The sequence below is a fragment of the Aegilops tauschii genome, chromosome 2 (genome assembly GCF_002575655.3).
Source record: "Aegilops tauschii subsp. strangulata cultivar AL8/78 chromosome 2, Aet v6.0, whole genome shotgun sequence".
In the NCBI taxonomy this organism is placed as follows: Eukaryota; Viridiplantae; Streptophyta; class Magnoliopsida; order Poales; family Poaceae; genus Aegilops; species Aegilops tauschii.
In genome coordinates, this window is record NC_053036.3 from 599,584,378 (window position 1) to 599,595,796 (window position 11,419).

At 48.5% G+C, this 11,419-nt stretch overlaps 2 pseudogenes; both read right to left on the bottom strand.

The window, feature by feature from the left end:
* Positions 1-6,366: 6,366 nt before the first annotated feature.
* On the bottom strand, positions 6,367-8,740 carry LOC141041324 (UDP-glycosyltransferase 13-like; annotated as a pseudogene).
* A 2,085-nt stretch (positions 8,741-10,825) lies between these two features.
* Positions 10,826-11,105, bottom strand: LOC109739424 (UDP-glycosyltransferase 1-like; annotated as a pseudogene).
* Positions 11,106-11,419: the final 314 nt, after the last annotated feature.

Genomic DNA, 11,419 nt, shown 5'->3' on the forward strand with positions numbered 1-11,419 from the left:
GCCAAGGAGGCGTGGGACACCCTGAAGACCATGCACGTCGGTGTCGAGCGCGTGCGCGAAGCCAAGGCGCAGACCCGCCGCTCGGAGTATGAGTCGCTCCAGTACAAGGACGGCGAGGGGATCGAGTCGTATGTGATGAGGCTCAGGACGATCATCGACGAGCTGCAGGCGCTCGGCGACCCGGTGGACGAGCACAAAGTTGTCCTCAAGGTGCTCCGGACGGTACCACGCCCATACCGCGAGATGGCCGTGGCGATCGAGTCGCTCGTCGACACCAAGCAGCTCTCCCTCGAGGAACTCTGTGGCCGGCTCCTTGTCGTCGAGGAGCGTGAGCGCGAGGAGACACCGGCGCCCGGCGCGCAGTTGCTGTACACGATCGATCAGTGGCGTGCGCATGAGAAGCTGCTCGACCAGAGCAGCGCGTCCCCGGGCTCTGGAGCAGGGCGTGGGCGAGGAAACGGCAAGCCAAAGAACTTCCAAGGCGGGGGCGGTCGTGGCCAGAGCGCTGGCCGCGGCAACGGCGGGCCGGCGACACCCAAGCGGAAGGGAAACTGCCGCTACTGTGGCATCCCTGGCCACTGGGCAAAAGAGTGCCGCAAGAAGGAGCGGGACCAGCGCGAGCAGCAAGATCAGCAGGCGAACGTCGCCCAGGTCGAGGTTGAGCAGCCTGGCTTGCTCCTCGCCACCTACGCGGTGGTGAGCGCGGCGAGCGCGGTGGGCGGCATACGAGAGCACTCCACGGACATTTTCCTCAACGAAGCTCGCGTGGTGCCGGTCGCCACCAACGACGACCGCTGGTATTTGGATACTGGTGCTAGCAATCACATGACAGGGCGGCGTGACATGTTGTCGCAGGTGGACGAGTCCGTTCGCGGCTCGGTGCGTTTCGGCGACGGCTCCGTCGTGCAGATCTGTGGACGCGGCGTGGTGACGTTCTCCTGCAAGAACGGCGAGCACCGCGCGCTCTCGGATGTCTACTACATCCCTCAACTACGGACGAGCATCGTCAGCCTCGGGCAGCTCGACGAGCACGGGTGCAAGTCCGTGATCGAGGACGGCGTGCTCTGCCTCTATGACAGGCAGCGCGTGCTTCTGGCACGGGTGCAGCGGACGAGCAACCGGCTCTACGCCGTGGCTCTGAACTTGGCTGAGCCCGTGTGCCTCCTGGCGCACGGCGGCGATGAAGCGTGGCGCTGGCATGGACGCTTCGGCCACCTCCACTTCCGGGCGTTGCACAATCTTGGCGCGAAGGGGATGGTGCGAGGCATGCCGGCGATTCAGCATGTCGAACAGTTCTGCGAGGGCTGCACACTCGGAAAGATGCACCGCACGCCGTTCCCACGCGCGTCAGCGTACCGCGCGGAGCAGGGGCTCGAGCTCGTCCACGGCGACCTCTGCGGGCCCATCACGCCGGCGACCACGTCCGGTAACAAGTACTTTCTGCTTATCGTTGATGATCACAGTAGATACATGTGGTTGGAAGTGCTCAGGAGCAAGGACGAGGCGTTCAAATTCTTCAGAAAGATCAAGGTGGCCGCGGAGACACAGTGTGGCGCAAAGCTCAGAGCGTTCCGCACCGACCGCGGCGGGGAGTTCAACTCGAACGAGTTCACCGCGTACTGCGAGGAGCTCGGCATTCTAAGGAACACGACGACTCCGTATTCTCCACAACAGAATGGAGTCGTCGAGCGCCGCAACCAGTCCGTGGTCGAGATGGCTCGCAGCCTGATGAAAAGCATGGGCGTGCCGAGCACGTTCTGGGGCGAGGCGGTGCGCACGGCGGTGCACATCCTTAACCGTTCACCGACGAGGAGTCTGCCGGGCATGACACCCTATGAGGCCTGGCGCAAGAAGAAGCCGACGGTCGACTACTTCCGCACTTTCGGCTGCGTCGCGTACGTCAAGCTCGTCGGCCCCGGCGTGACCAAGCTGGCGGACAGGTCGCGGCCGGGCATATTCCTGGGCTACGAGGCGGGCACCAAGGGCTATCGGGTGTACGACCCGATCGGCAAGCGCCTCTACATCACGCGCGATGTGCGCTTCGAAGAAGACCGGCGCTGGGACTGGAGCAAGGACGGTGGCGACTCGGAGCGCGCCCACGAGTTCACGGTCGTGTACTCCGACGCGGGCGTGCCCACAACCACGACCTACTCCGTGTCGCCGGACCCGGCGACGCCACCTAGCACCCCGACAACACCAGCTGCGCCAGGATCACCGCTTGCTCCAAGCACGCCGCGGACGCCCTCGTCTGGAGGATCCGCCGCGGACACGCAGAGCGCGTCGAACACGCCGGCCTCGGCGGGCTCAAGCCCGTCCACACCAGCTACTTCCTACGACTCAGATGACGGGTGGGTGACGCCGCCCACCGGCGAGGATTTCGACGCCGAGGGGGTGCCCGTCCGCTTCAAGTCTATGGAGTACGTCATCGACCACGCGCCGGCGTGCACTCTGGAGTACAGCGGGCTCTGTCTCTCTGCAGCAGAGGAGCCCGCGTCTGTTCAGGAGGCTCTGGACGAACCTGCTTGGCGCAGCGCAATGGAGACGGAGATGGAGTCGATTCGTTCCAACGACACCTGGGTCCCGGCCACGCTGCCCACCGGCCACCGCGCCATTGGACTAAAGTGGGTTTTCAAGGTCAAGCGTGATCCGGACGGCAAGATCATAAAGCACAAGGCCCGTTTGGTCGCGAAGGGATATGCACAGCGGCATGGAGTGGATTTTGATGAGGTCTTTGCACCTGTCGCTCGTCTGGAGACAGTGCGGCTACTGTTGGCCGTGGCGGCTCACCGGAGCTGGGGTGTACATCACATGGATGTGCGCTCCGCGTTCCTCAATGGAGATCTCCAGGAAGAGGTGTATGTTCACCAGCCCGCAGGTTTTGTCGACAGCAACAACACACACTGCATGCTCAAGCTGCAGAAAGCTCTGTACGGTCTTCGTCAGGCTCCTCGCGCATGGAATGCAAAGCTGGACGCCACACTCCATGCACTTGGTTTCAAGCGCTGCCAGCTCAATCATGCGTTGTACAGGCGGGAAGACAAAGATGGGTTTTTGCTGGTTGGGGTGTATGTGGATGATCTGATAATCACGGGCACAGAGGCAGAAGCCATTGAACACTTCAAGAAACAGATGCAAGAGCTTTTTCAGATGACTGATCTGGGTCTCCTCAGCTATTACCTGGGAATTGAGGTGAAGCAAGAGGATGATGGGATCACGGTGTGTCAGTCAAGCTATGCAGCAAAGATCCTGGAGGATGCAGGTATGAGTGACTGCAACTCGTGCAGCACGCCGATGGAGAATCGTCTGAAACTGAAGAAAAACACTGGTCAGGCAGTAGACTCAACAGAGTACCGCAGTTTGATTGGCAGCCTGAGATACCTGGTAAACACCAGGCCTGGCATTTCATATGCGGTAGGGATTCTCAGCAGGTTCATGGAATCACCTGGGAAGGAACACTAGATTGCTGTGAAGCAGCTTCTGCGTTACATCAAAGGTACACTTGGCCTTGGTTGTTTCTTCAAAAAAGGAGAGAAGGATGTGTTGACAGGCTACAGTGATAGTGACCATGCTGGTGATCTCAATGATCGCAAGAGCACCACCGGAGTTGTTTTCTTCCTTGGATCGGGAGTGATCACTTGGACATCTCAGAAACAGAAGATTGTGGCACTGTCATCTTGTGAGGCAGAATACATAGCAGGAGCAACAGCAGCTACACAGGCTGTGTGGTTGAGCAGACTGCTTGCGGAGATGCTCGGCGAAAGAGTTCAGAAAGTTAAGCTGAAGATCGACAACAAGTCAGCTATTGAGCTCAGCAAAAACCCAGTCCATCATGAGCGAAGTAAACACATTGATCTCAGGTATCACTATATTCGAGAGTGTGTTGAGCTGGGCAGAGTGGATGTTGAGCATGTCAGAACAGGTGATCAGATTGCTGATATCCTCACTAAGCCGCTGGGCAGAACACAGTTCAGTGAGCTCCGACACAGGCTTGGGATCACACAGGTGCAGCAGATTATGGGGTGATTTGTTAGATAATCAGCTGCATTTTTGCTATCTTCAGTTAGTTCAGAAACTTTGGTTCGTTCAGTTTACAGTTCTCTGAATAACACTGACCGTCAGTGTGTGCCTGTACACGTACGAGTTCAGTTTTCAGTTAGCATTCTGTTAGGTAGTTAGCTAGTCTTCAGCTCGCCGTAGGGATCGCCATGGGATGGCATGGATCACGCATTCCTCGCCGAGAGCAAGTAGGGCTCATGCACGTCCGAGCGTCGTGCAATGGCACGACCTGTAAGCTCGACGAGCACGACCATTTCTTTTGCTGTTTTTCAGGAGCCCCAAGCGGGTTCAGATAAATAAGAGCAGAAACAGAAAAGCTGCAAGTTGTTACGCAGCGCAAAACTCTGTCTTCCACCTCTCGTTCTTCCTCCCTCTCGTTCGTGTTTGCCGGTGATCTGCAACTACAGTCGGGACTCCCGGGTGCCATCACACCTTTTTGAAAAATTAATTCTAGCCTAGAGCACTAATTTTTTTTGTTTAGGTTAACTGATCATCTGTCCAGATTCTTTCCCAAATAAACTAATTATTGTTACATGGGCTACAAAAATGACATTTCTCATGGACACACTAGAATCAACTAGTATGCCAATCATGTGCAAAAATAACAATCTAAACGAAATTGTTTCATGTACAGGCGTCAAATCAAATTATAAACGAAACTACTTCACATATGATCTTTTCAGTACGATTTGTACGATGCTTAGATGTATGGCTGTGGCCCCGATAGACGATTACGTGAATGGGTGTAATTGTTTGTTAGTACCAAAAAGTCGTATTGGATAGCTTGGTTACTTTATTTCGGCTAGTGAGCCGCATGCCCGTCGCCTACCTTTGCATCGTACTCCTATAATGGAAGATGTAACATTGCCACTCATATATACCCTACTTCTTCCTTCTAGTACTAGTGATCCATGGTCAAGCGACTCTCCTTCCCACCTGAACACAATGCTCACATACATGTTTGGGCCTAATTACACGTAGGAATGGGAGGTGTCAGGAATTTCTAGACAACGCACGGCGATGATCATACAACCAGATCGTGAGCTTCGAGGTTGAAGAAGAGTTGTGATTCCATAAAAAAATCTGTTCGGCCTCTTGTAGGAGTAGTAGAGCTTCACGAGTGCCATTCTTATCAGACATGAGTTCGAGAGTGCCTCTTTTAATCCGTGGTTAATGAATCAGTTGCAACCTATTGTATTGCCATATTTTTGCAAACAGCTGTAGCCCTTCTTGATCTAGTAGGCTTCCACAAGATCACACCATATGATTTGATTCAATGATATGCGAGCATTGCCTTGTGCGATTTCTTATATTCAACTAACCAAAAAATATATACCCAGCACCCTAAGCTACTCTTCATATTGTGTTTCATAATTTTTGTTGATTTAATAAAAACACAAAAGCACACTGACACCATGTTTTCACCTTGTCCTTCTTGATCTAGTAGGCTAACCGTTCACACACACATGAGATACATGATCGTATCTTTAAATCAATTCACAAGGTTAAACATATGCCTCTTTGAGTTTCTAAATCATGTTATTCACCAAGTTATATATTTCATTTGGACTAAGAGTCAGTTACACTGAACCTTCAAATAAAAATGTTTCCATTTTTTATAAGAATCCTGAATTTATACTCCAGAAAGTTTAATAAAAAATATCTCAAAATATGCACGCGGGTATGCACTATTCTGCATTATACTCCCTCCCTTCCTAAATATAAGTCTTTTTTTTAGAGATTTCAATACAAACTACATATGGATGTATATAGAATAGTTTTATAGTGTAGATTCATTTATTTTGCTTCGTATATAGTCCATATTGAAATCTCTAAAAAAAGACTTATATTTAGAAATGGAGGGAGTAGAAGAGAACATCGAAATGACGTTAAGACTTGTTACAGCCAACAAACAAAATCAGAAAAGAACAACAAAACCAAAATGAAAAAAAAAGTAAAACAAATTGTACATTTATCCTATTGCTACGACTCGGTTACAATACGTGTCGAGCATGTTGCGCCAGTGAGCAACAAAATTTAGTGAGTGTCAGTTCCGAATGAAAGCAACATATTGTTTTCCTCTGTTTTTGTGGTAGATAGATCATAGCCGAAAAACGCTTGAAGTTTTGACAACTTCATTTTGGAATTTGGAAGCGCAACTAAGCATGCCACATTATTTCAAGAAGTATAATTGCTGAAGCAGTAATAAAATTTGCATAGCATATAGCATCATAATAAGGGGTAGTTCTGAGAGGAAATTACTGATGCAAACCTTCAGAGTAACTGGTTCCAAATTTCCAATAAGAAGCTCTAGCTACAATCTTTGTTTGATCGCTCCTGGAGCTTCAAATCCTTCAAGAACTCCGCGAACGCCATCCTCGACGGCCCGCCGTCCGCCAGCGCCTCCGCCGCCTTCTCCTTCGCCGATGCCAGCCTTGCCCTCAGCTTTTCTCCTTCATCCGACTCCATCACCAGCCTCCTTCTTTCTCCACATCCTCTGCCTTGACAAGCTCCTCGTCGTACCCTTCCATCACCACCCCGAACTTCATCTCGTCCACCACGAACACCTTGTTCGCCTTCTGCTCGGTGTACTGCGGCCAGCACAACATCGGCACCCTGATTGATGCCGCCTCCAGGACGGAGTTCCACCCGCAGTGCGTCACGGATGTGCTGGTCGTGGTGTGCCGCAGCACCTCCACCGGCAACAATGCTAAATTCACGGACTAATAGGGGGTTTTACAGGGGGCCCACCCACCTGGAAATCAGGGGGGAGTTGAAGAGAATTACAAGGAAGGGCCCGTAATCCCCCGGTAATGAGCCCGTGCGTTTAGCATTTTTGCTCCACCAGAGGCGCCCACATCTTCACAACCACCCCCTCGTTTGCGTCCTCTTCAAGAACCCCTCGGGGAAGAGCGTGTCCAGATCTAGCTTCGGAAGGTGCATGAAGTATTTGGTCGGGTCCTCGGGCGGACTCCGCGCGACCCACAGGAAGCGGTGGGCAGAGTTCTCGAGCCCACGTGCTATCTCCTTGAGCTGTGCTGCCGAAAGTTTGCTACAACTACAATTGTCTGTGTCATCATGTGCTTTCTCTTGTCAAGTGTGATAATACGTCCTCTCGATTGATCCGGTTATGGCTAATTATAAGACTGAAAGAGTTGTGCTTTCGTATTCAATCAGATTTTTCTCAAACCATGTTTAAGTTGTGTACTGCTATTTGGTGTGTGTCTAACTATAAGAGTGAAAGAGTTGCGCTTTGTGTTCAGACAATTTTTTGCAAACCTTTTTTGAAATGTGTACTGCTATTTTGTGTGTGTGTGTGCGCGCGCGCATGAGCGCTCGCGCATGCTTTGAACATATTTCACCTGTGTAAACGACTGGGTTTGATATTTGTAATTAGTGCTCAGATGTTCTTTTTTTGTCACTGTGGTTGTTGCATGTCTGTTTTATTGCTAGCCTTGCTCTGTTCTATTTTAAATCTCTTATTTTTGACATATATGTACATTGTTTTTCTTTCTTGGATTATGTTCCATGTTTTCTCGCGCAATACATTGATGCAATAATGATATACACTTATGGATGATCATGACAATGTTTTAGAAGTCTACAAATGTCCTTATTTTTTTTAATTGTCGAACGCGGAGGAAGCAATGGATGTGCTCATGTAACAAGCAGTTTTCCAGGTTCGATGAGCTGAAGTAACCATGTGTGACAAAAATATGTTCTAGATGACGTGGAGAGTTGCAATAGAGATTGACACAAAATACATTGCAAGCTTCAACCTCCGGTAGAAAAGGCTTTAGTATGTAACTGCGCCGCGGTAAGGGCATGGCCAATGCATAGCTCTAGAGTGATGCCTCGCATGCCATGTAGAATCGGATGACAGAAAAAGTAGGTTCGGATGGGGAAGCGGGATCCTGCAGGAGGTGGATGTGCTTGAAGAGAAAAAGTGTGTTCCAGTGTAAAAAGCTAAAAAATATGGAGTGAAGAGTTGAGATGCATGTGTACTAGTGTCTTTATTTTTTTATTTCTTGATGAGGCCCATTAGTGATAGCTTGCATTGGAAAAAAAATTAATGTAGGTGCCTCAAACTACCTTTTCTCATGTTCGGCACTGCTTATACGCTTCCCTTGAAAATTTTGCATCTTGAAAGAAACTCTAGTACCCCAAAAGGAAATTCTAGTCTATGGCACTAAACTTATTTCTTTAGGCTAAACGATCATCTGTCAAAATTCTTTTCCAAATAAACTTATTTCTTTTTACACAGGCTACTAAAATAACCACTTCTCGTAAACACACTAGGCCCAATCGTGTGGCAAAATAATAATCAAAGCAAACATCCAGGTCTCCTGCTCTAATTGTTTCATGTATTTTAGGCGGCAAATTTCTGAATGAAACTAGTTCACACACAATGTCTGATTTTTGTAGAATGATTAGATGCGGTTGTGTACCCCGATAGATGATTATGTGAATGGGTATGATTCTTTGTCGTACCAAAAATCGTATTGGGTAGCTTGGTTACTTTATTTTGTCAGAGAGCCGCGTTCCCCCTCACCTACCTTTGCATACTACATACCGTACTCCTATAATGAAAGATGTACAGAACATTGCCACCCATATATACTCTACTTCTTCCTTCTACTAGTGATCCATCGGCAAGCGACTCTACTTCTCACCTGAACACCATGCTCACATACATGTTTGGGTTATAATTACACGTAGGAATGGGAGGTGTCAGGATTTTCTAGACAACGCACAGCGATGATCATACAACCAGATCGTGGGCTTCTGGGTTAAAGAAGAGTTGTGATTCCATTAAAAACGTCTGCTCGGCCTCTTGCCCAACGGAAGCAGCTACACGAATGCCATTCTTGTCTGCAGCAATTCCTTTATCTACTAGTTATCCACCATCAAGCGACTCTCCTTCCTCCCTGGACACAATGCTCACACACATGTTTGGGTTCCAATTACACGTAGGAATGGAAGGTGTCAGGATTTTCTATACAATGCACATCGATGATCTTACAACCAGAATGTGAACTTCCAGGTTAAAGAAGAGGTTTGAATTCATTAAAAACGTCTGCTCGGCCTCTTGCCCGATGGAAGGTGTTTCACGAGTGCCATTCTTATCAGCAGCAATCGCTAGAGTGCCTCTTTCATCCGTGGTTAGTGAATCAGTAGCAACTTACTGCACTGCCTCATTTCTGTAATCGACTGTTGCGCTTCTTGATCTAGTAGGCTTCCATAAGACCACACCATATGATTCGATTGAATAATGTGCGAAACATGACCCTGTATGATTTATATTCAACTGAAGAAAAAACATATACTCCACGCCCTTTCATAAGCTACTCTCTACCTTGTTTTCATATTTTATTGTTTACACAAAAGCACATTGAAACCTTGTTTTCACCTTGTCCTTTTTTTTGCGGGGAGTCATAGGGTTTTATTCCAGAATGATAGAATTACAATCTTTAGCGACTAATTCACTGACACACGGCCAAAGCCAACATGCTGTGCTATCTCCACACCGTCCAAAGTACGCTAAACGATCTGCAACCCTATTCTGGTTACGAGTAATCTTTACAGGAATAAAATTCCTATCACTCAAGTAAAACTTAATGTCCTGAATCATATGGCCATAAGCTGATTTTTTCAGAGATGCATCAGAGAGAGCATTGAGAGCCGACACACAGTCTGATTGCACCATGATCGTGCTGTGTGAATGCTCAATCGCCAATTTAAGACCTACCCGCATAGCATGTAATTCAGCTTCTAGGGCATCATTGCAGTGGAACAACTTGCGAAAGGCTGCGAAGATCACACCACCCTTATCATCGCTTAAGATCATACCCGAGCCCGCTGAACCATCAGTGGCATTAAATGATCCATCCACCGACAGCACCACAGATCCGACGTTCGGATTTGGCCACGGCTTGCGGGGGGTGACTACATGTCTTTCCTGTATCTCCGCGGGTGTTACAAGACATACAGGAGATTTGCCTTTGATAATTTCATTCACCTTGTCCTTGATCTAGTAGGCTAAACCTCACACGCACCCGAGGTACATGATCATATCTTTACATTAATTCACAAGGTTAAACGTATGCCTCTTTGAGTGGCTAAATCATGTTATTCACCAAACTATATGTTTCATTGGACTGAGAGTAAAATAAAAATCTAGCATCATTTAGATGTTCTCTTCTACTAATGCAGGATGGTGCACAATTTTGTAAGAATCCTAGATTTCTAGTTTCTACTCTGGAAAGTTCAATAAAAAAAATCTCAGAATATGCACCCCAAGTGTGCACTATTCTGCATTAGAAGAGAACATACAAATGACCAACAAACAAAAGCAGAACAGAACACCAAAAGCAAAAACGAAAGAATAAGAAGTAAAACGAATTGTACATCTATCCTGCTGCTACGACTCAATTACATCATGTGTCGAGCATGTGGCGCCAGTGAGCAACAAAAATTAGTGACCATCAGTTCTGAATGAAAGCAACGTACTGTTTCCTCTGTTTTTGTGGTAGATATATCATAGCCGAGGAACGCTTGCAGTTTTGGCAACTTCATTTTGGAATTTGGGAGCACAACTAAGCCATGCCACATTATTTCAAGAAGTATAATTGCTGAAGCAGTAATAAAATTTGCATAGCGTATAGCATCATAATAAGGGGTAGTTCCGAGAGGGAATTACTGATGCAAACCTTCAGAGTCACCAGTTTCAAATTTCCAATAAGAAACTCTAGCTACAATCTTTGTTTGATCACTCTTGGAGCTTCAGATCCTTCAAGAATTCGGCGAATCGCCATCCGCAACGGCCCACCCTCCGCCAGCGCCTCTGCTGCCTTCTCCTTCGCTGATGCCAGCCTTGCCCTTAGCTTTTCCCCTTCGTCCGACTCCATCACCCGCCTCACCTTCTTCTCCACCTCCTCGGACTTGACAAGCTCCTCGTCGTACCCTTCCATCACAACCCCGAGCTTCATTTCGTCCACCACGAACACCTTGTTCGCCCTCTGCTCGGCATAATGCGGCCAGCACAGCATCGGCACCCCGGCCGACGCTGCCTCCAGAACCGAGTTCCACCTGCAGTGCGTCGCAAACGCGCCGGTCGCGGTGTGCAGCAGGCTACTAAAATGATCATCTGTCCAAATTATTTTCTGAATAAACTCATTTCTTTTTACACATGCTACTAAAATGATATTTCTCATAAACACACCAGACTCAACTAGTATGCCCAATCGTGTGGCAAAATAATAATCAAAGCGAAATCCAGGTCTCCTGCTCTAATTGTTTCATGTATTTAGGCGGCAAATTTCTAAACGAAACTACTTCACACACAATCTTTTCAGTCTGACTT